At 43.2% G+C, this 27859-nt stretch overlaps 1 long non-coding RNA gene across 1 annotated transcript; it reads left to right on the top strand.

Moving 5' to 3' along the window:
- Window positions 1-3499: 3499 nt before the first annotated feature.
- LOC116550004 lies at window positions 3500-26396 on the top strand. The gene is made up of 4 exons (XR_004268198.1): window positions 3500-3639; window positions 6764-6774; window positions 12988-12990; window positions 26384-26396. It is a non-coding gene; the product is annotated as an uncharacterized LOC116550004 (long non-coding RNA).
- Window positions 26397-27859: the final 1463 nt, after the last annotated feature.

The raw sequence follows: 27859 nt of genomic DNA, 5'->3' as shown, positions 1-27859 counted from the left end.
TATTTCCAAGTAAAATTGAGACATAAGAAAAGTTTGTCATCAGTGCATCAAGGTTCTTCTTTATAAATCTGCTCAGCTCTAACAATAAGCTCATCCCAGGAATTTGTCCCCTGCCTCATTTTCTATACCCTATTTTGTGCTCAAGAGAAGAGGCTACTCCTAAATCAGGATAGTTGAATTTTAGTGACTTTTATAGACATATAGTTAAAAGAATGAATGTCTAATGATGGAATTCCAGATTTTATTGGCCCTAGATAATATAATTTTAGGCTACAATGATATTCCTAAAATTTCATTGTGTAGAGAGCAGCCCAAGCTGGCTAAATTTGAGGACTGGGTACTGGGTGAGGAAAAGGTATGTACAGCAGCTACGTCCATCACTCATGCACTCCCCAGGGGAAAGATCAGGTCTTAATTACAGAGCTCAGTGACTTGGGTAACAGCAGATTTTTAGACCTAAGAAACAACATTTTGTTTAGATTTGATCACTTGCAGAAAGAAGCAAGTGCCCCCAGCCAGAGGAAGCAGACGGAGATCTACTTAGAATTTTACTTCTACACCAAGTCCGTATTCTAGATTGAGTTTATTTCGTTTGTGATGCATGCAACCAAAGTCAAGACTTTACTCCTTAATGTTTTAATTTTCCACATTCCCAACTATCAAAGTCACAGTCAGATATAGAATCAAAACTGGACCTCAGAAACATTGAGATGCGTATATTCTTTTTCTTTTAGACCACTCACATTTCTTACAGGCAGTCTGGTTAGCCTGTTCCAAGGGCAGACCCTGCACACCCTGTTCCCAACATTTAATTAGACAAAATCCACAAAGCACACCTATTGCAGGCAAAACTGTATAATTTAGAAAGCTTTCAGCTACAAAGAACAGAAAACCTAAATAAATGTGTATTAAGTGATAAAAATATTAAAGTTATGTGGCCAGACTCCTGGAAGTAGGTGGGGTGGGTCCAGGTTGGTTAGTGTCTATCTAATCACCTCATCAAGAACACAGATTATTTTCATCATTGTTCACTGTCAGCTTCACCCTGTTGATATTGTCCCTCCTGGTCACAAGGTGGCTGCCATAGTTCTAGGTGTCCCATGTGGACATGACACTTACCCAACTGAAGAGAAGGAACCCTTTCCTCCCCTGAGTCTCTTTCTATCGATTAGAAATCTTTTCTGTAGACATGATCTCATCATTTCTCTCATGTATCACTGATCAAGACGAGGTCTCATGACCCTTCTTAAACCAATGGTAGGAAAGAGAATGGGATCACCCTAGACCAATCAATATCCACGCCTTACCCTCCTGGGAAGTGGCTAAAGTCACCCTTTCTCAGCAGAAGGCCTCAGAGAAAAGTGTTAATATGGAAACAAAATTGGTTTCCACTGGTCAGGAACAGGCCAATAGATTTGTGTGGGCAACAAACTGTGCTTGCTGCATCAGGCACAGTCCTAAAGGAACGGAGCAAACAGACTTCAGGTCTGTTAGAACCTCCTATCAAGCTAAGACACCTACATTCATTATAGTAACTGAAGAACACAGAGTGTCCTGGAAACACTTGAGTCCCCGGTGGGTACAGCATAGAATAGAGGCAGCTGGGTGGAGTGGCCGAGGGCAGCGGTCAGGGGAGGACTTCTGGTAGAAGTCTACTTCAAGCTAGACTCTGACGATCAAGTGAGCCAGGCGTGGGTTGGTAGGAAGAAGGAGTAGCTATTCCTTCTTGGTAGGAAGGAGGAGCTCAGGAAGTTTGGTGTGAGATTGTATCCTGGGGAAATGAATTTGTCCCCTTTTCCATGATTCATGGCCATCAAGGGTGCCAGGTGGCTTATATAAATGAGTACTAGAGGAGGCAGACGTGTGATGATTGCTGGACTCCTGGGAGACTTCACCACGTGATGTCTACTTTGCCATTGGAGTCAGGCAGTATCCCAGCCAGACCTGACTCAGCATGAGCAGCATACATAATTTGCACTCCTTGCTTGGTTTAATGCTTGGCTGTCACCATCTAGAATTGTTCAGTACTTTTTAACAAGGGGCCCCACATTTTCATTTAGCATTGGCCTTGCAAATTATGTGTGCTTCTCACTCTGAGTCAGGTCTGGCTGGGATAGTGCCTAACTCCAATGGCAAAGTAGACATCATGTGGTGTCCAGACATCATGTGTGGACTTTCTTTTTTTTTTTTTTTTTTTCCTAATAAGCATCTTTTTATTGTACTTTAGGTTCCGGGGTACATGTGCAGATCATGCAGGATTGTTGCATAGGTACATACATGGCAAGGTGATTTGCTACCTTCCTCACCCAGTCTCCTATATCTGGTATTTCTCCCCACGTTATCCCTCCCCACCCCCTGCTGTCCCTCCCCTAGTCCCCCCAACTGACCGCAGTATGTGATGCTCCCCTCCCTGTGGCCATATGTTCTAATTGTTCAACACCTGCCTATGAGCGATACCATGTGGTGTTTGATTTTCTGTTCTTATATCAGTTTGCTGAGAATGATGGCTTACAGATTCATCCACGTACCCATGAAGGACACGAACCCATTGTTTTTTATGGCTGCATAGTATTCCATGGTGTATATGTGGCACATTTTCTTTATCCAGTGTATTGTTGATGGACATTTAGTGTGGCCTTTCTAACCACAGGGTGCCGGCAAGCATGGGACAGCTGCGTAGGGCTGCAGGTGGCCCACCTGTGAATCCAGCCCTGGAGAAAAGCATCCACAACCAATTGAATACAAGAAGGAGAGGCTCCTGGGGCTATTTTGATCTAGAACGTTGTCTCTTTTCAGATCCCTCCATTTACAAATGTTTAACAACGGTATTGTGCCAGTGAAAGTTACCATTTTATGGATCAGTGTGGCTGGCTCCTTTCCGAGGAATGAGGGAAATAACAGGGTGCTTAAAAGAAATTAGTTGAAGCAACAAAAAGAACAAAGAGAACAACAAGAAAGCTATTATGCAAATGTGTGGCCATTCGCTGCCATTCTGCCTTGGGGAGTTTTGTGGTAGATTCAGGAGTTTCTGCCTGTCTGAATTATTAGTCTTCCTTATATTTAACATCAAGCCTCAGTACAATTATTTATGTTTTTTTTTTTTTCCCTCAACACATTAGTAATTGGCCTCTCTTAACATGGGCCTTCTGGTCTTAACATGGGTTTCACTGCTGCCTTGACTGAAAACAATAGCAATGAAGGCAAAGGGAGTGCAGACTCTGCAGTCGGACGGCCAGAGGGAAGGCGCCGACGACTGGAGCTTCACTGGGCTCTGCTCTGCAGGGGCCATGGAAAAGTGAAGTGGATAGGTGCCTTCCTCAAGGGTCCTGGGCTGCTGTCTGTGGGGCTGCGAATCACGATGTCTTTTAGTTCCTTTCAGAAACGACCTGGTCAGACATAATGGAACTGGGTATCCCCAGCCCTTTCAAAAAAGAAAGAAAGAAATAGAAAATCCTACTAAAGACCCAACCAATGAATTTCAGATCACATTTGTGCCTACATTAAGTAGAGTAAGCTATACTCCAAATGTTCCTGGAACGCGGTCCCAATCCAGGCCCCAAGAGATGATTCTTGGATCTCATGCGAGAAAGATTTTGGGGCAAGTCTGCAGAATAAAGTGAAAGCAAGTTTATTAGAAAGGTAAAGAAACAAAGGGATGGTCACGCCATAGGCCAGGGCCTGGTGTTCCCGAAAGCAAGAGGAGTGCTCCCATCTTAGGTGCAATGCTTTTTTGTTTGTTTGTTTGTTTGAGATGTAGTCTTGCCCAGGGCTGGGCTGTGTGGGGAGGCCGTGGAAAGCAACCTGCACTGCAGAGTATAGAGTCATAAGCTGAGGACTTGGCTCACAAACAAGCCCCTACATGAGACTCTGCTGGTGAAGGTTGGGGGTGGCTGCTGTTTTCCCCTTCTCTGCCCTCTGCCTTCTCTGTAGGAAGGCTGGCCGATGGCCTCTGCCTCATCTCCAGGCCTTGGTGTTCTCAAGATGCTCCTTTACCCCGTTGCCGCGGCCTCCCCAGGAGCAAGCTTTGCATGGCTGACAGCCCCATTTAGAAGAAGGCGCTGTGGAATGAATGGTGCCCCCTGCAGCTCAGCCTCATCTCCTTAATGGATCCTAATTACCCCTGTCCTGCTTATAGCTTCTCTCTAGGGCCCACCTGTCAAGTTGATGGATGAGGTGACTGGGAGGTGGGGCCAGCTGGGGCTAGAGGAATTCCCCCACTCTCTAGTAGGGCAGGGACGCAGGAACTTTCAGTCAGTTTCAAAGATTCTGAGGAAGAGGAGGTAACATTACAGGATGAGCTCTTCTCCCCTTTTGTCTTTAAAGCTTAGGTCAGATGAGTTTTCACTTAGGAGGAGGGTGATGGGGAAACTGGCCAAAGAGGACTGGCTATTCTGGTTTGTAGCCTGGGGAATACATGATAAGGGAGGAGAGGCAGCCCTACCCAGGACTCCAAGGCAGGACTCAGAGCTGTATTTTAGGACCCTAGCATAGCACCAGGCCAATCAGAAGGCCACATCTGCTTGGAGAAGGCCGGCAGTCACCAGGCACATAGTCTCCAGCTGATCCAGGTCTTCATGGACACACTCCCAGTGAGGACTCAGTAAATGAACTGCAAATCATCTGGGGTCCCTGACACAGACCTTTGACCCTATGATCACCAGTAGCAGATGCTGGCTTGACTGTGATTCCCTCTTTCTGCAGATTAATCAGATAAGGGAGAAGGAATACCAGGGTTCTGCTTTTAAGTCACATCTACTCAGAACAAAGGAGTGAAACCTTCCCCTCCTCTGCTATGAATAGTCTCATGTTTTCTAGGAATTAACAATCACAGTCTAACTTGTGAGTTATTATTTTGTGCACTTGTTCTGTGCCATGTGTGATGTAAGCTTCTTGTGCACGGCAGGTATCTTTACTCATCTTTTCCACCTGTGTCCCCTCGATGGTTTCCATTGTGGGGGCACCGTGCAGTTGCACAAAATGGCAGGTGGGGCATAAATACCTATTGAACACCAGCTCTGTAGTTTACTGAATTTTTATTTTTACGACAACACTTTGAGCTAAGTATTATCTCCATTTTTCACATAAGGAAGGGGAGACTCAGAAAAGTAGAGAGGTTGAGAAACCTATCACATCATTTATAAATAACAGCTGGATTCACAGCCATGAACATCTGCTGCCAGAGCTCCCTTTCTAGCCCAGGGGTAAAGTGTCATGGAAGTGGCTTGGTAGAGTGGTCCAGACAATGTGTTCTAGATCTAGGTGGCCTGGGATCAGCCCCTGGCTCCATGCTTCCTGGCCTTGTAACTCTGGACAAGTCACTTCACCTCTTCATGTCTCAATGTCCTTATCTCTAAAGTGGAGATGATAGCACATACCTTATGGGTTTCTATGGGATGCAATGAGCTAGAGCCAAGGGCTTGGAACAGAGCATGGCACAAAGGAGGCACTTTGTGAATGCTGGTTGTGATTATTCTCTTAACTCTGCAAGACTTCTAGGAACAAAAAAGATGTGATTCTAGATATGGAGCATGGCCAAGGCCACTGAGTTGATGTGCATGTGTAAAACACCTTGTTTTTCCTTCTTTTCCTCTCTAATCCCGAACCATGCAGCTCAAGGTTATGAGATGGCTGGTGGCCACCCCTGAATCCAGAACACAGTGTCCCCTTGGCTTTTATAGACTCCCCAACCCAGAGCTCCCAGGGAAAGAGCCCTTTCTTGAAGATGGAGCTTAACAGTCACATTCTAAGGGAATGTTGGGGGAACATGGACTGAGGAAGGAGGGTAATTGGTCTCATGTCGACACAAGTCTTCACTCCTGCACTGGGAAATTAAGAGCCCATGAGGGTGGGCTTGGGGTTGTCAGACAGCATGTCCCTGAGGGAAAGGTTCAGGCTGGGTTTCCTGCTGCCCCCTTTCCCAGCTGAAAAGGATCAGCTAAGTGTTATTGATCCAAGCTCCAGGGGGAATATTTGCTGGAAGGTCGCTGGCACCTGCTCAACACTTAGCTGGTATTCATTATTCAGTGATAGGGATGGGGAGTAGAGAATGCTGGCATTGTGCCACCAAGGGAGCCTGGCTTCGCCAGGGGTAACATGGGAACTGAGAGAGGCAGACAGACTGCAAGAGTCATAGATGACTGGCCCTCATCCTGGGAGGACCAGTGGTGGATGATACTGGGGGGACTTCTATCTCTTGGGCAGCCCTTGGCCTCACACAGGTCATGGAGGTTTTGGCTTTTGGCTGGAGACTAGGAAAAAAACTTTGGGTATTTCTGATGGCCTCAGTTTCCTCAAATGTCCCACCCAGTTTTAATTGCGTATTGCAATTAAACTAGGCTTTGCAGTGAGAGGAATGCCAATCAAGTCTAAGGTTCCAGAGTGGGACAGAATAATGCATTAAAGAAGATCTAAAGGACGTTTGTTGTTTCCTAACGCTGTGATAGGCCTGCCTATGCTTGGAGCCTTTCCAATTAGATAATGTTGATATAAGTGCCTTGTAACAGGTAACATTTCAGACCAATATCACCTATCACCATCCACAGTGATGATGAGTATTTTTACCACCTTTCCAAAAATCCATGCCCCCAAACCTAATGTAGCTGTAACAACCAGTGTGAGAAGGGAGAAGGGTTAGGACTCGAACAAGACTGCATAGCAGCACTGTTTGGAAACAACCCTAAAGTCCATGGAGAGAAGAATAAATAAATATACAATGACATCTTTACCAAATGGAATATTTTACAGCATAGGAAATGGAGAAGAGTAAACTGGTAAGTCTTGCAGAGTTGAGAGAATACTGACAGCCAGTACTCACAGAGTGCCTCCCTTGTGCCAGGCTCTGTTCCAAGCCCTGTAGCAACATGGGGGTGAATCTTAGAATATAGTGAGTGGGAAAAAGCAAGTCCTAGAAGGGGACTCACATCAAACTTTAAAATTAAAACTAAAAAATAGGCGAGGTAGGGAGACATATATAGGTGATACAACTGAAAAATAAGGCAAAGGAAAGAAAGGAAAAGGTTTAGCATAATGATTCCCTCTGGCAGAGGTGGTGAGAGCCAAGACAGAGGGCCCAAAGAGCAGAGGAACATGCAGACGTGCTGCTCATATTGTTCTAGATTTTGAGATGGATGGTGCTATAGCTTGGCTGTGCGTCCCCCCAAACCTCATGTTGAAATTTGATCCCAGTGTTGGAGGTGGGGCCTAACGGGAGGTGTTGGTGTTATGGGGTGGATCCCTCGCCAGTAGATTAGTATCCTCCTGGAAATGGGGGTGAGTGAGCTCTTGCTCCATTCGTTCCCATGACAGCTGGTTGTTAAAAAGAGCCTGACACCTCCCCCCCTCGCTCTCTCTTGCTTCCCCTCTTGCCATGTGATCCCTGGGCAAGCCAGCTCCCCTTCCTCTTTCCCTTCCACTGAGTGGAAGCAGCCTGGGGCCCTCACCAGAAGCAGATGCTGGCTCCATGCTTCTTGTACAGCCCGCAGAACTGCAAGGCAGATCAACCTCTTTTCTTTGTAAATTATCCAGCCTCAAACATTCCTTTTAGCAACACAAATGGACTAAAACAGATGATGAATAAAAATGAATGAATGCATGAATAAGTGAATGTTGAATAAGTGAGTGTAAAAGTTGGCCATATGTGAAACAATGTTGGCATTGAGTTGTAACTAGGATTTTGATTAATCCAATGCTCAATATCTAAAATCCAAAATACAGATTTTTTTCATTTAAAGAAAATTCTGGTGATGAGTGAGTATCTAGCACTGGGTCACCAAGTAGAAGTTCTAGAAACACAATCACTTTTTTTCTATAGGGGACACGAGTGTCTCTCTATAGCCCACTGTACTTAGAAATACTCTTGCCATAAACCTTGTTGAAGAGGGGTGAAGTCCAGCCTCTCTTACATCCTGATGTAGGTATGCTGAAGAGAGAGTGTGTGTGTGTGTGTGTGTGTGTGTGTGTGTGTGTATAGTATATATTCTATATACTATATATATATGTGTGTGTATGTATATATTATGGATGCTATATACATACACACACATATACAAATATGTGTATAGTATATATACACATAATATGTATATATAGTATATATACATATATATATGTATATATATACACATATAGTATATATATACATATATGTGTGTGTGTATATATATATAGATAGATAGATAGTATGTCCTTGGGCTGAATTTATTGCTGGCACTAAACTATGATAAATAGTACTTCTATAAACATTCTTACACATGTCTCTTTTAGTTATGTATGTGTATACATTTCCTTTGGCTATATATCTAGCAGTAAAATTGCTGGATATAGAGTATACAGCAATAGTCCCTTCTTATCTGTGGAGGGTATGTTCCAAGACCCCCAGTGGATGGCTGAAACCATCCAGAGCCAGCCCTGCATATGTTTTTTCCTATATCTACATACTCATGATAAAGTTTAATATATAAATTAGTCATAGTAAGAGATTAACAACAACTAATAAGAAAAAGAACATTTATAACACTATGCTGTAATAAAAGTTATCTGAGTGTGGTATTTCTTCCTCAAAATATCTTATAGTATTGTGCCATACTCAGCTATTTTCAGTCTTTGTCTGACCATGGGTAACTAAAATTGTGGAAAGTGAAACTGTGGAAAACCCAACCCTTGGGTAAGGAGGGACTACAATGTGTACGTTCAACTTTGATAGATAATGCCAGTTTTCCAAAGTGGTCTTACCAATTTATACTCTCACCAGCAAGTTTGAGAGTTCTAGTTTCTCCACATCCTCACCAACACTTAGTATTATTCATCATTCTAATTTTTGCCATTGTGTTAGGTGTGAGGTCATATCTTGCTATGGTATTATTTTATATTCCTTTGAAGATTAATGAGGTTGAGCATTTTTTTGTGTATTTATTGGCCTCAGATTTTTTTTTCATGAAGTTTGAGTCTTTCTTATTTTCTGTTGAATTATTTGTCTTATCCTTATTTAATTTTGATGTTCTTTATTAATTATGTATATGAGTCTTTTTGGAGAATATACATATATTTTAAGATTGTCTTGGCTATTTTTGGGTCTTTGCAGTTCCATTTAAATTTTAAAATAAATTTTTATTTTTATCTATTAATAAAAACCATCCAAATGCTTATGAACAGAAGACTGGATGAATAAATTGTGGTAAAGTCACACAAAGGAATATTACATAGCAGTAAAAATGAATGAAACTATGCAAGGTAGCATTATGAATGAATCTTGGCAAAGTTGTATTAAGTGGGGAAAGAAAAGACTCAATATTACATGCAGCATAAGCCCTTTTTATAATGGCAAAAACAACTAAAATAAAAATATTTTCTTTAAAGGAATACATACATATGAGTGAACAGTATATTCAAAGGACGTAAGGGAACAATGGACTTGTGGTTCAGGATGGTGGCTGCCTTGGGTGGGGGAAATAGGAGGCTGGGCAGGAGGATGGCTACATAGTGAAATGAAAGTTTTTGCCAAAGTCTTAGTCTTCAGGTTGGATGGTAGATTTACAAGTGCTTATCAGATAGTGAAAAGTAGATACATTCATAAATGAATAAATGACCCATGAGAAGTCATGTTATGCATCAAGAATTCTGATTAACCTGATTCTGTGCCACTGAGGTCCACTGAGAGGAAAAACCTGACCCCAAAAAGTTGAATGAGGACACTGCTGTTAACCCGTTTGTTGTGGGGTCCCCATTTTCCCCTCATGGCACCTCCTGGGCTGAGTGGGGTTGCCAATGTCAAGATGCATATATGTATTAGGAAAACTCAATTTCTTTTTGATTAGTTTTTCGACAAATGAACGAAAATATAAATTGTCTTTTTTCTTCCCACATCCCAATGCGTCTTGTGTATTCTTGAGTATATGCATGCTAATTTAGAGACCTGTGCCCTAAGTGGATGACATTTTAGGCGGAGTTAATTTTAGACAGATCACCCTGTTGGCATGTGAAAGATGAACTGAAAGGGGCCGTAGTCAAGGCAGAAAGAGCCTTTAGGAGGCTGATGATATACTCCTGCTGAGGTAGGAAGTAGGACTTGACTCTGGAGGTGGGGCTCAAATAGTAGACCAAATTGAAGATTAGCTAAAGCAGGGCTGAGGCAGGAGCAGCTTTCCATAAGACACAACCCCAGTGTGCCATGTAGGTTTACCATTGCCATGGCAACACCTGGAGTTATTGCCCCTTTCCATGGCAACGACCCAATGACTCAAATATTACTACCCCTTCCCTAGAAATTTCTGCATAAACTGCCCCTTAATAGACATGTAATTAAAAGTAGGTATAAATATGACTGGAAAACTGCCCTGAGCTGCTGCTTTCCGCCTGTGGGGTCACGCTGCTGTGCAGGAGCAGTCACGGAACTGTAACACCACCACAGCTGTAACACCTCTTCAGTAAAGCTGTGAATTATTTCCTGGGCAAAGCCAGGAACCCTCCAGTCTAAGCCCCATTTGGGGCTCACCTGCTCTGCATTATCACCAGAGTAGACAAGAACTCAGGGGTGGCTGTGGAAAAGGGAAGGAGATAAGGAATTTGGGAGGTATTGAAGAGAGGGAATTCATAGGACCCAGTTTCCTTAACACTAGGACCTCCAGGAGCTAAAATAATTATGTATTTACTCTTCTCAGCTTGTGACTGCCATTTCTTTTAGAGTCAGAATCTCTCTTTAGCTCCAAACTCTTGGATCTCTCACCCTCCTACAGAATGTTGATATTTTTATATGGGTCCCAGGGCAATTACAACCTTAGATCTGATTCTTACTGATGGACTAATTGGCAGTGCCCTTCCTGCTGACAGCCTTCGGATATTGAAGGAAAATTAAACAGCCCTTGATGGGTGGTAATGCTGCTGAAATCTGGAGGCTGGTGGCGTGGTGGTGGGGTTTGCATTTCAGGAAAGTGTGGTGCGGCTGCCTCTCAGATCTTTGAGCTTGGTCCATTCTGCTTTCTCTGACAGCAGCCCATCCGTCAGTCACCTTAGTTCCTTCCACAGGCTGACATAATTGAAAGCTTCAGTTGGATTCTGTAGTGGGCTTAGAGGAGCCATGGTCCTAGAGGATAATTTGGTAACAGGCAAGCCCACAGTTCTTAGGATTTCAGGGATAAAGACCACATCTTGGGCAGAGAAGACCAAAGCCTCAAAGGTCCCATGCTCCATCAGGGGACTCAAATGCTTGCTTTGTTGGGACACCACGCCAACCATGGACTGCTCCTCTTTGAGCCTTCATTTATTTACTTGTAACATGGAGGTGCAGACCTAAACAAGTCTTAAGATGGGGCACAAATGCAATTGGCAGGAAAGCGAGTGATATTACTGCTGGGGCAACATGTCACTGCCACTTGGGCGTCATGTAACCCTGGGAGAGTGATGCACTGCTGGGAGCCCTGGCCTCAAAGAGAGGAGATTATGTAAACAAGTATGTGTGACAATGCGTGTCACCCAGCAGAGCCTCCCAGAACATGAGTTTTCTTCTTCACTGTTTGGTTGCCAAATGGAAGAGATGGAGGCTTGGACTGGATATAGGTGAGTTGCAGGATTACAGTCCAAATGCTGGCTTCTGCATGCCTCTGTGGGTCTCTAGAGTGGGTTCTCTGGCTGGACCACTCACCCTGGCCTGGCCTGAGGTGGGGAAAGAAGTGGTTAAGAAGGAGACTGCAAGACATAAAGAAAGTTCTGGACCTCTGGAGGCAGAAACGGTGAGAAAGCCACTTACTTCTCCAGCTTCAGGTTTCCCACATATAAAGTGAATGGTTCCTAACTCATGGGCTGGGTGTGGAGGGTGAAATGAAATCGTGTCCATAAGTCTCCTGGAACAGAGTAGGTGATTCCTAAATGTTAGGTGACCTCCCTATCTACCTCTTCGGCCTTGCCTTTAGAATAGACTCTTGGGACACCCTGAATTTCTTTTTTAAGTGATGATTCTCTGAATGTGGTTCTGGGCACATGGGCTCTGGGAAAATTCACCAAAAGTCAATTCACAGAAAGTCCATTCATCAATTTCATGTTGCCAAACGGCGATTTGGCTTCCCATCAATCAAATCTTGGGCAAGTTACTTTTGGCAAGTGATCCTGCCTCCCAGAGGAATCCTCTAGGTGGACTGGGCTGATTGGAATGCAGGTTTTGTGAGATGCTCAGCTCAGGCAGCATGAAGGGCAGAAGCAGGGAGCAGCTTGCTTTCAGCATGATATTGCTGGACGCCGAGCCCTGCAGTTTGCGGCTGATGCCGGAGCTGTCTTGTCCTTTACCCGCTTCTTTTTCTGTCGCGTTTGTGGCTGTCAACACAAAGGAGTTCTTCACTGAGAGGAGGGAGGCTGCTGAAGGGGAAATGGAACCAGGGTGGGGTGGAGCCGGGTGGAGGGCTGGCACACCAAGCCCAAGGAAAGAAACACAGTTTCGTGCTCTTGACGTTTCTCCCCTTTGCCCAGACTTCTTGGGATTCCCTCTTCTTCTCCTTCAGCTTCTCTTTTCCTTGTGGCACGTTAGAGACGGGGTCAGAAAGCAGGTGGAGCAAAAGGGCAAAGGGAAGGAAGCAGGAGATGGTAAGATAGAATCCCTGCTTCGTAAAGACACGTGAACCCTGAACTCCTTCCATATGGGTCAAGATTCTTTGACTGCAAGCAAAGCAAACTGGTTAATTCTCCTAAAGGGAGCTCCCAGCATGGAAGGGGGAAATGGGATTGGGGACAGGCAAGAACAAAGGCTGCATCCAGCGGTACCACATAGTGGTGGCCAATTAGGATGAGCCTGGTCAAGATGCAGCTGCAGCCCATTGTTTTCAGTGTCTATGCCTATGCTCAAGACTCAAATTCCGGAGAGGTGATTCCTATGGCATTGCTTGCATTAGGCACCCTTTCATTGCCTGGAAAAGGGAGAGGTTCTAACTACTTATCCCCCAGGCTGTATCCAATGGAGAAAACGTAGTTCCAATGGAGGAAGCTGAATTGCTGAAGAGAAGACAGAGGGTAGGAAACCAGAAAATAATAAATCATGGCAAATAGGTATACAGCACTGAGAATGTGCTAGACTCTGCGCTGAGTGCATTACATCTATTAACTCCTTTTATCAGCCTATGTAGGCAATGAGGATATTGTTACCCCATTAGACAGATAAGAAAGCAGAGATCCAGAAAAGTTAATTATCTCAGGTCATATAGCTAGTAAATGGTGGTGATGGGTTTCGAGTCAAATTCTCATTCCTAATGTCTCTGCAGTACTGTCCACTTGAAAAGCAAGGTTGGGAAAATCAAGGACCTTAGTGATCCTAAAGAAGGCTGGTTTGCTCGGGGTTTCCAAGAATAGAAGAAAACTAGAGACATCTGGTGGTTCCATTTTTCAGGTCTCCCTGTCTCTATGACCCCTCTACCGACTCCCATCTGAGTGAGCATGTCTGCTCCTGTGTTCAAGGGCAGGTGCCCCTGCTGAGGAGACTGGGAGACACTGGGGGAGGTAAACATGAGCTGTCCTTAACAAGCAAAGGAAAGGGGAGGCGTTACACAGATTTAACAAAAGGAGAACTAAATTGACATTTTATTGACTTGCAGTGGGAGTTGTTAAAGACAGATTACTGCAGCAAGGGTTGAGTTTGATTGAAAGGATGGGAGAGGACTCAGCTTCCAAAGGCATCAAACTTGAAGGCCAGTAATACCCCAAGGGGCAAAGTGAGCACATAAATTTGAACTCATACATGAATACTTTCCAGCACATGCACACATTCCACACATCACAAATAGCTCCCAGACGCCTGGCCCAGAGACACCGGGTGAAATGAGGGGGTAAGAGCACAGTGTTCTAGATTTGACTCTTATCAACATCCCGTCCCCACCCCAACTCGATCTCTGGCCCCACTGGGAGCTTCAAAGATGGACTTTCTCATACTTTAATGTAGAAATAGGGTCTTGAGGAAACACCCTTTTGCTTCCAGGAAGAAAATGATCCCATTTCAAAGCTGTCTCTTTGGGGGCTCCCTGCATGCTCAGTGACTCACAGAGATGCAGCACTTGCTGGGAGCCCAGCAGCAGTCTGTAAAAGCCTTTTCAGGAGAGCCTGGCTCTGTGGGATTATTTCTTGGTGCAGAAGTGGGACACCCAGGGAACCTGGGGAAGGAAGAACAGAGAGACATGAGGAGAGGGGGTAAAGGGCAGGGATGAGACCAGATTATAAGGAGCAGCCTGGCTTAGATTGCCCTTGGAGATAGCATCACTCTGGCCTCTTATTTCACAAAAGTGTTGGAATGAGGGTCTGGATTCTAGGGTGGCTGATGATGACTCTTGTCTCAGGAAGCCTTTCCTCTGTGGGGCCATCTCTGTGTATCCCTTGTGTGATACACCCCCTGCCCCTCCTGCTACAGCTATAAGGGGCTGAATCAGTGTTTGAACAGCCCTTTCTCTTCTGCTCCTGCAGTGTTGAGGATGTGCTAGACTCTATGCTAAGTGGATTACATCTATTAACTCCTTTAATAGATGTAACTCCTACAACCAATGTCACATCTTTGAGAATCCTTCTGATGGCTCCCTTCCCCTCCTTAGCCCTGGCCCCCTAGGCAGTGACTGTGTCCTAATCAAAGGCACCCATAGAAGAGCTATGACTCCAGATCTATAGCCTTTCCCTCCCAGTTATCCTGGTGTCTTCCTGGGAGAGATCCAATGCAGATAAGGGCATTAATTATGTCCTTATCTGCATTATTAAAAATGACTTCTCAGTTAGATTACTCCCAGATATCTATTATATTGTGCTGTGGGGAGTGGCATTAAACAGCCCTCTCACCTGTTCCTTTTCTTCCCTCTCTCCTACCAAGAGAACCAAGTTCTTCTCTTAGCTCTCAGGGCATCTGCTGCACAGCACCCCTTCCACCCCCTCTTGACTCCACTGTCCCAGGTTTTGCACCGACTGAGCACAAGGGAAAAGGGAGCCTCTGGTTAAGCAAAAAAGATTTGAAGGTGACCTTCACTGAGCCCTGAAAGAGATAACAATCTCTCTGTAATCAACAAGGCTGACTCTTCAGGATACGAAAATAGCAACTGTGGAGTAAACCTGCCCCCCCACCACCTTCCCTCTCTTTTTCTTCAGGACAACACAAAGAAACTCTAGGGGTGAACTGGGAAATCACAGTATCTTTTAACAGCCTGAAAGCTTGAAAAGAAAGCTCCTGTGCATTTGCAGCTCATCAGTACAGAGAAGCTAATCATCTCAGCCCTGTTGTTGCCTCCTTGCATCCGGCAACCTCTGTCCTCCCCATTGTGATCTTATTGGTCCTATCAACAATGGTGAGTTCATGGAGGGCCCAGCAATGGTGCACCCTGTTTTAGATAGGAAAGAAACAAAGTCTAGGGAAGGAAGGTTACCCAGGGATGGAGTGATCAGAATCAGAGATGAATATCTGTATCCTAAGGGTTTTTTCACTAAATTTCCACTGGAAATGGAATGAGTTCTCTGGGCTTGATTACTGGACCATGGACACATTTGATATAGGGGTTGTTATTTTACAGCAATTTTATCAGCCCTTGTTGGACCCTACTTTATCCCTCTTCTCCTGATGCCAGGCCCAGAGCTGTTGTTCTGTGACTATCATAGCATCCAGCAGGTAGTTGTCAAGGTAGGAACAGATAGAGTGGGGAAGAAATGATGCCTGTGACATTTCGGGAGGGGAGGGAAGACTGCAGTTGTCGGGGTTGGAGTTACCAGGGATTTGGAACATGCATTTATATATGATGGCTAATGGGAAAGAAGAATCTGGCAAATGTGATGATACATATATGTCCTTTTGAAGAAATAAAGAGGTGAGCCTAGGAAGATAATGGCCCAGCACTGAGGTCATATTAGAACATGGCAAAAGAAAGTCCCATTGGGGGCCCCCTCAACCCAGAAGACCCTCTGCAGCCATAATGAGAACAGGTGGGTGGCAATGTTCAGAATCGGGGAACAGAGAAGAATGCGTGCGTAACTTACCCAGGTAGAAAAGCTGATGGAAAGAGACTATGATCAAGTTCTAGGAGCATAAACTCTTAAAATTAGAAGGAGACTTCAAAGTCATCCAGATGAGAAAACTGAAAACGCAGTGACATGCCCAAACGAACATTGTCACTAAGCAGCAGAATGGAACTAGAATTTAGGTTCCTTCTAGTACTGGGCTCTGTTTGGCATCCCCAACTGATTAGGCTTAGGTCATTTGGCCAAATAAATGTTGTTCTGTGATAAGAAATTAAGGGACCATTGTATTAAGGCCAGCTGAGTTTCTATTCTTCTGCTGCCTGAAGAGTGTATGCTTGAGGCTGGTAAAGCCCTAGCAGTATCCTGAACACTGTATCAGTGTTGAGCCCCTTCCAGGAGATCTAACATATGGTGGTTCAGAAGGGGTAACAGTGAGGTTAAATGGGATAATAATAGCATACATCAGTGTGGGAAATGTGGGAAATCTATCCTTTATATAGATACTGACTTCCACCAATAGCCTCTTATCAACAGCATGTTGATAAGAGTAACTGGGATCAGATTGATGCTCTCACTTGAAACAACTGAAAAATCAAAACAAAATGCATGAAACAATGGTTTATAGACATTAGACAGCATGTAGCACAGGAGTGTGAGCTCTGAGAAGAAGAAAACAAAAGAGATGAGCCCTAGGATTGTGCCAGCTTGATCCTGGAGGCAGTTTCTTAGCCACGGTGTGAGGTGACGGTTAGGGGAGCAAAATGTGGCCCGGTAATCTTGTTCATTTGAGCAGACAGGTATCACAATTTGGGAAGGACAAGGGAACTTGAATTGGCATGGCAGAGTAGCACAGAGGATGGAATGGACTTGCCCAGAGAGCAATCTCTAGCGATCTGTAGAGTTGTCTCCTTGAAGCTTGGGTTGAGTACTGATCAGCACATGCATGAATGGAAACTCACCATGGCAGGGGAAAACTCAGTAGAAAGCAGTAGATTAAACAATTGCTAGAGCTCACAGAAGGGTGGGAATAATTTATATTCCCACCAGCTAGAGTGGATCTCCTAATTAATAAGGCATGGGGTAGAATCCTCAGAAGAGCCCTCCTCAGTAGTAGAGCCAAAACATCTCTAGACTGATGGTCGTACTGGACCTGCCCTAACAAAATTTAAAAGCAAGCCTCAAAAATATTGAACTGACTTTGAGTTACTTAACTGTGTATGAGAGCAACATGCAACACACATATAATTATAAGGCGTTGAAAGAAGCAAGGAAATAAGATGAATAACTGAGGGAAAAATCAATTTGTAGAAATAGACTCTGACATTACAAAGATGATGGAATTAGCAGACAAAGACATTAAAATAATTATTATAAAAATATTCTGTATATCCAAGGAAGTATAGAAACTTATGAATGGGAGGAGAGAAATAGAACATATAAAAAATAAAGGGCCAAGTGAAACTTTTAGAGATGAAAAACACAACGGAAATGAAAAATACACTGAGTGGAACTGACAGTGGATAAGATGCTACAGAAGTAAATATCAGTGAACTTAAAGAAATAACATAAAAATAATTCAAAATTAGGCACAGAAGAAAAAACACTTCAAAAAAATAACACAGAATTGTGTGTGATCAGTGGTATATAATTAAGTGGCCTATTGCATGTAATTGTAGTTACAGAAGGAGAGGAGAAAAGGGTAGGACAGAAAAATATTTCCAGAAATAACTGCCAAATATTTTCTAAATTTGATGATAAATATGAACCTATAGATCCAATATTATCAACAAAACCAGTCAAAAAAGCATAAAGAAAATTACATCCAGGCACATTGTAATCAAATTGCTAAAAGCCAGAGATAATCAGGAAATTGTAAAAGTAGCCAAAAGCATGCTTTGTACATAGGGGCAAAGATAAAAGTATAGCAGACTTCTTGTCATCAACTAAACAAACCAGAATATAATGGAGCAACACTTTAAGTTGTGATAGAAAAAAAAAGCAATTCTCCACCTAGAATTCTCTCTCTAGCAAAAATATATTTTATTTATTTATGTATTTGTTTTCCCCAGATACATCAGATAAGAGCAGAAGACTTACCATTGCTCGTTAGTTTTTTTTTTTTTTTTTTTGAGACAGTCTCGTTTTCATTAGTGTTAAAATTATCTTTTAAAATGAAGGTGAAATGAAAACTTTCAGAAAAACAAAAGGCGAGAGAATATGTCACAGTACACCAGAATTGGAATAAAAGTAAGTTCTTTAGGTGGAATAAATATGAGAACAGATGAAAATTTAGATCTAAACAGAGGAACGAAGAGTTCTCCGAATACTAAATATGTGGATGGATAGAAAACAAATTCCTTCTCATTTTTAAATGCATGATTTAATAAACAATTGTTTTACATACAAATAATAACAATGTAACATGGTTTATAGCATTGGGTGAAATAAATGTATGGCAACAGCAAAAAGGAATAGTAGAAAGAAATGGAAATATACTACTGTAAGGTTCTTACGTTATATGTAAGGAGGATCATATCGTTGGAGGGCAGCCTGGGATAACTTAACAAACCCTAGAGTAATCACTAAAAAGATGAAACAAAGAAGGTGTAGCTAATATTGGAGGTAAAATGGTATCCTCACAATACAGCAAGAAAACAATGGAAAAACAAGAAGAAAAAGAACGTATAAATAGAAAACTAATAATAAGATGGTAGTTTTAAATTTAATCCTGTAAATAATTACATTAAATGTAAATGGTCTAAACATTCCAAATAAAAGAATTGTCAGATTGGATATAAAAAAGCAAAACCCACTACATATTACCTATAAGAAACCCACTTCAAATACAAAGATAGGCCAAAAGCAAAAGTATGTTTATGCTTTGCTAACACTAAGACAAAGAAACCTTATGTGGCTTTATTAATATGAGACAAGTCAGACTTCACGATAAGAAAAATTACCATAGATAAAGAAGGGCATTGGCCGGGTGCGGTGGCTTACGCCTGTAATCCCAGCACTTTGGGAGGCCGAGGCGGGTGGATCACGAGGTCAAGAGATCGAGACCATCCTGGTCAACATGGTGAAACCCTGTCTCTACTAAAAATACAAAAAATCAGCTGGGCATGGTGGCGCGTGCCTGTAATTCCAGCTACTCAGGAGGCTGAGGCAGGAGAATTGCCTGAACCTAGGAGGTGGAGGTTGCGGTGAGCCGAGATCCTGCCATTGCACTCCAGCCTGGGTAGCAAGAGCGAAACTCCGTCTCAAAAAAAAAAAAAAAAAAAAAAGAAGGGCATTATATAATGATAAAAGGGGTCAGTTTACGAAGAGGACATAAAATAAATTCCTTAATGCATATATACCTAAACATAAAGGTTCAAAATACACAAAGCAAAACTGATAGAACTGAAAGAAGACATGGAAAAACCCACAATTACAGTTGGAGACTTAAGTAGTCCTCTCTCAAAAAATTTATAAAACCATTCTACAAAAAAAATCTGCAAGTATCTAGAGGTCATAAACACTATTAGCAAACTTGATCTCATTAATATTTATAAAACGTTTTACCAAACAAGAGCAGACTGGATATTCTTCTCAAGTGCAAGAAATAATGTGCAAGTCCTTCACACTGAAAAATATAAAACATTGCTAACGGAAATTAAGAAAGATTTAAATAAATGGAGATATGTATTATGTTCATGGATCAGAATCCTTAAAACTGATTAATAAGACAAACACCATGATAAAAAATGGGCAAAGATTTAAACAGTCATGTCACCGAAGAAGATATATAAATAGCAAGTGAGCACATGATAAGATGATCAGCATTATTAGTCATTAAGGAAATGCAAATTAATGCTGCAATGAGCTACCACTATCACTAGCATTTAAAGAACTGATAATTTTAAGGTTTGATGAGGATGTGCAGCAATGTGAACTGTCATACCTTGCTGCTGAGACTGCAGCACTTAGTGCAGCCACTTTGGGAAACACTTTGACAGTTTCTTTTTCTTTCTTTCTTTCATTTTTTTTTTTTTTTTTGAGATGGAGTCTCACTCTGTCACCCAGGTTGGAGTGCAGTGGCATGATCTCCACTCACTGCAGCCTCTGCCTCCCGGGTTCAAGTGATTCTCCTGCCCCAGCCTCCCAAGTAGCTGGTATTACAGGTGCTGGCCACCATGCCCAGCTAATATTTGTATTTTTAGTAGAAACAGAGTCTCACTATGTTGGCCAGGCTGGTCTGGAACTCCTGATCTCAGGTGATCTGCTGGCCTTGGTCTCCGAGAATGCTAGGATTACAGGTGTAAGTTACCGCATCTTGTGGCAGTTTCTTAAAAAGTTAAATTTAGTTTTGCTATTCTACCCAGAAATCCCACTCTTAGGTATTTATCTGCGAGGAATGAAAACATAGGTCAGCACAAAGACATACTCAAATGCTCATAGCAATTGTATTCTTACTGGACTCCAGTTGGAAATAACCCTTATGCCTAATGATGAGTAAATGGATAAACTGTGACAAATGAACATAATGAAATACTATTCGGCAGTGAAAAGGAATGAGCTACTGGCATAAGCAAGGTGAAAAATCTCAAAAACGTGATGCTAAGTGAAGGAAGGCAGGCACAAAAGTCTCCATAGGTAATCATTTCATTTATGTGACCTTCTGAAAAGCCAAGACTATGGCAGCAGAAAGCATATCAGTGCCAGGGAGGGAGGAGGAGAGGATTGGCCGAAAAGAAGCACAAGGAATAGAAATACTCTGTGTCATGACTGTAGTGGTGGTTACGTATCCATGTATATTTGTCAAAATGTACTGAGTTATATGCCAAAATTTGGTGAACTTTATTTATGTAAATTACATCTCATTAAAGGTGTAATTTATCTTTAATACTATCTGAACCAGATGCCTCCTCTGCTTGGTTTAGATGCTGTTAAGTCCTAGGTGGCTTTCTAGAGATGGTTAGTCCCAGCTCTCTGCTTCTCGTGTTGCAGAAAACTACTGATATCTGCAGGGCAGTCCTGGTGGGTGGGGGGCCAAAGTGGAACATGCAGAAGTCTGGGAGGTTGTGTCTGTCTGCATGAGAAGGATGGTCAAACACTCAGAACCCCTCCGTGCAGCTTCTTCTGGGAGGACAGCCAGAGTGTTTAGGAAAAGGAGCAATTTCCGTGTTTCTCTTGAAACTACATATCAAAGGCACCAAAGGGTGGGAAGTATGACAAGGATTCTTAAAGCAGCTCTGACAGTGGCACCTGAGCTTTGGGAATACCAGTTATGGTGTCTTCTCTGCTGAAATGTGCACAGGAAGCAGGGGTGGGAGGCCTCTGACATAGTCCCTCGTTATTGTTTTTAGACATTGGTGGCAGAGGGCTTTTGAAAGACCAAGTTTTATATGCAGGCGCTTGTAATTGGAGGCTGCAGCCCTGTGACAGTTTGCTATAAAGTCCAAATCCCTTAGCTTGTGTTATGGGATTGCATGGTGTCCGCATTGATAGGTAGAAGTCCTAAGCCCCAGCACTTGAGACTGGCACCTTAGTTGGAAATGGGGTGCTTGCAGATGTGGTTCGTTAAGATGAAGTCAAGCTAGAGTCAGGTGAGAAGATTGGAGTTCAGCTTCCACAAGCTAGGAGTCTACCAGAAGCTAGGAGAGAGGCCTGGAACAGGTAATGTTTTGACCTCTAGTGTTGGTTAAAGTAGGCTCCAGGAGACTGCCATGGAATGGGTGGCTTCCCTGACTTTCCCATGCTCCCAGATATCCTTCTTTGCAATCTGAGAAGCTAAGTTCACAAAAGAGCTCACCTTCCTGTGAGAATCTAATGCTGCCGCTGATCTGACAGGAGGCAGAGCTTGGGAGGTCATGCTCACTCACCTCCTGCTGTACAGAGTGGTTCCTACCCCAGTCTGCATCCTGGGGGTGGGGAACCCTGCTCTAAAGGCTCCAGTTGACAGAGGCCCCAGGCTCCCTTTGCAGGGTTGCTGCCCACCATTCCCCTGCAGGAACTCTTTGTTTCAGCAACACTGTTGCTCAGGGAAGTCATTTGTGGAGCAGCCTTTTGCATGGTCGCTTGCTGGTCAGGCTTCCCAGATTGCAAGGAAGAGATACAAGGGTATCTGGGAACATGGGGAGTTCAGGCAAGCCACCCATTCTGTGGCAGCCTCCTGGAGCCAACTTTGACTGATACTAGGATGTGCAGAGGCTCTGCAAAAGACCCTAGATTTGGCCCCCCCAGGACATATCCTGAGCTTAAAGGATTTTTCTCCATGATATTAATACTTGCCAAAAGTAGAAGTGTGAGCCACCAGTGATTTTCACTCAGGGTGACACTCATCTTCTGATCCCAGTAAATAAAATAGTATTCATAAAACACTTAGAACGGTGCTGGCACCCAGAGAGAACTATGTCAGTATTACCTCCTGACCCGGCTAAGGGATGTCTTCCCCTGGGTTCCAGCTTTTAGACAATTGCTTTTCATTCACACATTGGGCTCCGATTCAGTTCTCAAGTTTAGCATCTCCCCTTTAACAAGCATCTGCTACAAATGCTAGCAAAAGAGAAAGTAAAAAAAAAGCCCATTTGGATTTCTTTTCTTAATCAGAAACTGTGTCTGTGGCCAGCAGTAAGGGCTTAATGGATTTGCCAATACACCCACTAAAAATGAGTAAATATATGAGAGAAACTCTGGATAGATGGATGGGTGGGTAGATAGATGGATGGATATGTAGGTGGGTGGATGGCTAGAAGAATTTGCCTTGGCGCAGGAAAGAAGGTAAAGTGAAGGGTGAATTGTCTACAAGGTATATGCATGTCTGAAGAGAGGAAATTTTGGAGGATTTAAGTGTGTGCTTGTGTGTCCTTTGGCCTTCCTCAAATAAGGACTCCATGATAGATTGAGATTTTATAGGTTTAATATTCTCTCCCAACTTCATGTGCTTTACATCTGGATAAAAGGAGCTATAAATCTCTCCAGGCAGAACGTGCCTCAGCCCTGCCTTTCTACCCTCTTGCTGAGATCTTACTTGGAAATACAGCTGAATGCTCAATGATGAATCATAGCATCTGTGGAACAGTCCAGATAAGGAACAATTTGCATTTTCATGTGATAATTCGCTACTCTTGGCATTTTCAAATTACTTTAGAGCCACATTAATTCTATTGCCATATACTGCCACTATGTGCCCACGTCACCGGGAGATGGGGATTCAAGTGGCAGGTTTGTCTGGCTTTACAGGAGTGGGAAGTGCTCCCCGCTGTAACACAGGGCACAGGGAAATGGAGCTGCTCTGTGGACAGCTCCTCTCCTAGCAGCTCCGCTGAGAAAGGTTGCAGCTTCAAACCTATCTTGCATTTTCATTCTCCATGTCTGTATGTCACTTGCTTAAAAATAAACTAAGTGTACATCACTCCCCCTACATCCCTCCACCTCACACTGCAGAGGAGACCTTCTCAGGTAGCTCTTCCTCCCCCTGTTTCAGGAAGTATATGTGTCGGAAGAGCTTGCAAGCAGTGACACCACATGGCTCCCGTAAAAGGGGTCTTTCTGGGAGAAATGTCTTCTTGGCTGGTTGGAGCTCCCCAGCTCTGCAGGACAATCTACTGTCTGATGCTCATCTTCATTCGTCCCAGTGGCCACAGCTACTTCAAAGAGGCCCAGTGTGGCCATGGGGACTAATCTACCATCCAGCCACAGGAGACTCTGGCAAAGGAGGACAATGTCGAATAAAGACAGAATTAATCCTGATTTCTCAAAGTGGGCTCCTCTACTATAATACCTCCAGACAAAGAAATTTCATGGTGTGATGCTATCCTGCTCCTTCACGATCCAGGAAGTTTTTAATACTCATCAGTAATACTTCTAGCTACAGTGCAAATCTGTTTTCTTGCCCAGAAGCAGAGAAGAGTCATTCTTGCACTCTCGAGTCTACACATCCCTGCATTCCTCAAACAAATTCTCAGAATGCTATCACATAAGTTAATGAGGAGCCTTTTAAAATGTGAAGAATTTCTGCTTCTCTCTCCTAATTTGCATTTGTCCATTTTCCGAGGTTTCATTCTATTAAACTTGAATTTGCCCTCCTCTCATCCCCAGTCCTTTCGGAAGTCTTAGGCTGGAATTTTTCCTCACACAGTCAGAATCTCTTGGGTTCGAGTGGATTACACTTATGGACAGGAAGGATGTATTTTGTCCCCGAAGTGAGTTTTAGATTGCCCAACTGACTTCTCAGGGCAAACAGGTCTAAAGCAGAGGGCACGAATGTAGATGATGGGGAAGCAGCAGTATTCTTTTAAGTTCTATTTAGTCTGGATATAGTGCTCTTTTATGCCCAGTTTGCAGCAGTTGTGTGTGTGCTTTTTACAATTTTGTTTCATGTGGTAAGAACACAACACAAGATCTACCCTCTTTACACATTTTTAAGTATACAAAACAGTCTGTTGACTATAGGTGCAATGTCGTACAGCAGATCTGTAGAGCTTATTCATTTTGCTCAATTGAAATGTTATGCCTGTTAATAGTAACCCCCCTTTCCCTCCCCTCTCCGCCTCAGTCCCTGGCAACCACCACTGCACTCTCTGATTCTGTGAATTTGACTATTTCAGATACTTTGAGTAAGTGGAAACACACATCATTTGTGTGCTTTCTGCAACTGGCTTAGTTTGTGTAGCATAATGTCCTTAAGGTTCACCCATATTGCAGGCTACAGTCACATATTGCAGAGTTCCTTCTTTTTAAAGGCTGAATAGTATTTCATTCTCTGTATATATCATAGTTTCTTCATCCATTTATCTGTCGATGAACATTTAGGCTGTTTCCACATCTTGATTATTGAGAATAATGCTATAATGAGCATGAGAGTGCTAATACATTTTTGAGATTTTGATTTTAATTCTTTTGGATAGATAATCAGAAGTGGGATTGCTAAACCATATGGTAGTTATATTTTTAATTTATTGAGGAACCTCTATACTGTTCTTCATAGCAGTTGCACCATTTTGCATTCCTACCAATGATGTGCAAGGGTCAACCTAGTACAATCAGACTTCTTTAATTCAGACTAATTTGTGGAAGCTTGGTATAAATTAGTGACAATTTTCAATTATGAAATCTTTTAAAAGAGATATAATGTCATTACATTCAAGTATTGACAGTGACAGGAAACAGGTCAATGAAGAAAGGCTTTCTGCAGGCCCACGAAGGAATGACTGGTTAATAAAGACAGTTTGTAATGAGCCTACATATATGTTGGGTAAAGGATACCTTAATATAGGGTGTATGCACTTGAGAATGCTTAATCAGTTTATTCTCTTTTGAGTAGCTTTAAATAGTTGCCTTTTGATTTGCATATATGATTAGTTTGGTTGACAAATACTTCTTTCAAAGAAAGCAATTGTATGGTTGAAGTTTACTTGTTTGAACTATTTCTTATTCCAAAATAGTGAATTCCAAATTAATGATGTTTGGCTGTTCTATTCCTGACCTTCAGGTTGGACATTAAGTTAATGAAAATCAGTGGAGAGCAGCTCTCACAAGTATCCGGGAAGGGTAAAATATATATGTGACTTGAAAAATGAGGCCAGTTTTCTTGTATGTCTTGTATACTGATTCTGGAGGCAATTTCAGAAGCAAAGTTCCAACAGTGTTCCGGGTAATAGCCTCAAAGTTGGAATAAGCCAACAACATCCCACAGAAATGTTTCAAAGAGCAACCTCACGTGAATGTACAAATTCCGTCCATTATGGTTTAAAACCATTCTTTTGGAAAGATATTTATTCATATAAAAACATTTTTCAAGGTTCCCTAAATAATAATAATTTGTCCATTACATTTAAGTTTATTTAAAAATGGTTTGGTCAATTTTCTGCTTACTTGAAACTTTAGGAAATGCATGGGTGGGAGTAGAGGAGGCGAGGACTGGTGACCAGCAGAAACAGTGATGGACAGGCTCTTTGATAGAATTGGAATTAAACATTATTCTCCAGGAGTGCACCTGGGGTACATGGCAAGGTTTATCCTCACAGGATTCCCTCCCTGGGTAGTATGTTTTTCTGCTCAGAGATGGGGAATCTGGAGCAAAACACTGCCCTTCTCTCAACGTGACCTGGTGCCAAATCTCACCTTACTGCTTCCTTTCCCTTCTTCTCTTGCTTTGAAACATCAAATAGGACTTAAAGGCCAGATAAATCTGATGAGGTTATTATAACAAATGGACTCAGTTTTCAGTTGCATGTCTCCACTAAAGTGGATATGAAGTAAAAAAGGAACCAGATAAGATAAAAGTGATTATTTAAAAACAACAAACAAGGTCAGGCGTGTTGGCTCGCGCCTGTAATCCCAGCACTTTGGAAGGCTGAGGTGGGTGGGTCATGAGGTCAGAGGTTCAAGACCATCCTGGCCAACATGGTGAAACCTTGTCTCTACTAAAAAATACAAGAATTAGCCGGGTGTGGTGGCGCATGCCTGTAGTCCTGGCTACTTGGGAGGCTGAGGGAGGAGAATCGCTTGAACCTGGGCAGCAGAGATTGCAGTGAGCAGAGATCATGCCACCGTACTCCAGCCTGGGTGACAGAAACTCCATCTAAAATAAATAAATACATAAAAACAACAAACAACAACAAAAAAACTGGCCAATGATGGAAATGTTTTCTATCTTCTTTGCAGTTACACAACTCTATGCATTTGTCAAAAATGTGTGAACCTATGCATCAAAAAGAGTAGTTGGACCATGTACACGAAAAACAACTAAATAATCATGAAATAAGTCCAGGCCTTTCCTTGGTAACCTATCCAGTAGGCACCCTGGTGGTGGGTCTTCTGGGTTCCTCTCACAGCTCTGTCATTGAGTGGCACTCATCACCCATCTCTGGCTGATAAGTTTGTGACCAGGTCTGCAGGATGTCCCTCTGCCTTGTCCCTGTCACTGGATGTGACTTCCCTGAAGATGAGGCCATATGCCCAGCACAGTACCCTACACATGGCAGGAGCTGCACAGAGCTGTTGTGAGACTTGAACCTCGACCTTGCACGCTGCCATTTTAAGTCAGACACTCTGATTTTGTCCTTGGCAGAGATTCATTTGTTTATTCAGGCAACCCTTAATGAACACCTACTATATGTCAAGAATGGTCCTAGGAATCAGGGATATAAAAACAAGACACAGCCCCTGTGCTGGAGCTGCTCTGGTGGAAGAGCCAGATGTGTAAACAGAGAATTAGAGCACAATGTAATTAGTGCTAATGGAAGCGTGGGCAGAGCACTCTGGGGGCATGGAGGAGGAATGTCTCCCTCAGCCTCACTCATATCCCCCCAGCTGCTCTAAGATGCTTCACATCACCGTGGCACCTGAAGAAAGAGGCTTTGGCCAAGGAGACAAGGATTCTGTGTCAGTTCAATGTGTCAGCACACATACACACATGCAGAGGTGCACACACATGCATACACAAGCATACACACATGCACACAAACATGCACACACACACACCCTCGAAGGACTCCTTTCCCCCTGTGGGATGGATCATGCTAGCCCTGCCCCATCCTCCTCTCTGGGCCACAGCTGAAACAGCCCAGGCACTGCTTGATTCAGTAAATGCCCCTGGAGGGTTGACAGTGGTTGTGGGTGAATTCCTGCATCTCACGATCCTTCCCGGAGGCTTTTCCTCATGGGTTTCAGGCAGGCTAGGTTGCCTGACAGTCACCATGGCAATGGGCCTCTCTTTATGCCTTTCACACATGCAGGGGGCTTCCTTGCTGGAGTGGGGGTCCCTGGCCAGTGTCCCAGTCAAGCCTCAGACTCTGGGTCCACCTTCCTGGGTCATTTCAAGGTTGTTGTCTTCTGTTAAGGATCAACCGTACATGAGGAGCAGGTGGAGCTCTCCTCGTCCAGGCCTGACACCCAGGCTTACTGCTGAGTTAAAGAG

This window comes from Sapajus apella, unplaced genomic scaffold (assembly GCF_009761245.1).
Source record: "Sapajus apella isolate SASKATOON/1434 unplaced genomic scaffold, GSC_monkey_1.0 scaffold7, whole genome shotgun sequence".
Taxonomy (NCBI): Eukaryota; Metazoa; Chordata; class Mammalia; order Primates; family Cebidae; genus Sapajus; species Sapajus apella.
Note: the sequence above shows the minus strand (reverse complement) of the source record. Positions and strands in the feature narration are given on the sequence as shown.